The sequence below is a fragment of the Myotis brandtii genome, unplaced genomic scaffold, assembly GCF_000412655.1.
Source record: "Myotis brandtii unplaced genomic scaffold, ASM41265v1 scaffold897, whole genome shotgun sequence".
Taxonomy (NCBI): Eukaryota; Metazoa; Chordata; class Mammalia; order Chiroptera; family Vespertilionidae; genus Myotis; species Myotis brandtii.
The window spans coordinates 281,523-281,764 of NW_005371679.1; the positions used below are offsets into that span (position 1 = coordinate 281,523).

The 242-nt window shown below is 64.5% G+C and overlaps 2 protein-coding genes across 6 annotated transcripts in view; one reads left to right on the forward strand and one right to left on the reverse strand.

Moving 5' to 3' along the window:
• Positions 1-242, forward strand: part of PEX11A (peroxisomal biogenesis factor 11 alpha) — an 80,425-nt gene that overhangs the window by 2,009 nt on the left and 78,174 nt on the right. The gene's annotated exons all lie outside the window — the stretch shown is intronic.
• The window catches only part of MESP2 (mesoderm posterior bHLH transcription factor 2), a 20,079-nt gene that overhangs the window by 1,963 nt on the left and 17,874 nt on the right, over positions 1-242 (reverse strand). The gene's annotated exons all lie outside the window — the stretch shown is intronic.

Here is a 242-nt window from a genome sequence, read left to right on the forward strand (position 1 = left end):
CGGCCACCTCCGGGCCCCGAGCTTTTTATCCGGACCAGAGGTGCGAGGTGGCCTCCCGCCAGGTTGCAGAGAGGTGTCAAAACCCACAGAGCCCGGGGAAGGTCTGGGCAGGGGGGCCCTGGGAAAGCGGGCCCATTTGCGGAGGTGTGGATTCTGACTCCTCGGGGGGCTCTAATGGAGGCCCCTGCAGCCCGGGAAGTGTGGGAGGGACAATTCTCATCTGGATGGAGCTGCTAAGCTTC